This window comes from Cebus imitator, unplaced genomic scaffold, assembly GCF_001604975.1.
Source record: "Cebus imitator isolate Cc_AM_T3 unplaced genomic scaffold, Cebus_imitator-1.0 Scaffold1278, whole genome shotgun sequence".
Taxonomy (NCBI): domain Eukaryota; kingdom Metazoa; phylum Chordata; class Mammalia; order Primates; family Cebidae; genus Cebus; species Cebus imitator.
The window spans coordinates 29,272-29,649 of NW_016108593.1; positions in this window are offsets into that span (position 1 = coordinate 29,272).

Consider the following 378-nt stretch of genomic DNA (forward strand, 5'->3'; position numbering starts at 1 on the left):
CTCATGGGCTGCAGCACCAGGTTAAATCTTTTGAAACAGTGAATCAGAGACTTGGAGAGACCTATATTCAGGAAGGAGGAGGATTTTATGAAGGTGGCCACCAGCTCAGTGGATTAGCATCCCAAGGCTGAGCCTGATATCAAGAAACTGAGAGTCTTTTAAGCACCTTCGGGGTACAAGATGATGAAGCAGGAAGTAAATTTACAGAACCAAGAACAAAGAACAGTTCATTAAACTGTGACATGGTGTTGTGATGTTACATTTGAAAATAGCATCTTGAGAAACACAGTGTACATTCTTTGGGTGTTATCTGCTCTGTGACCTTGAAGCCTGGCAGCAAGAAAAACAAGAGCTTTTAGATGTTGGGGAATTTGCTAA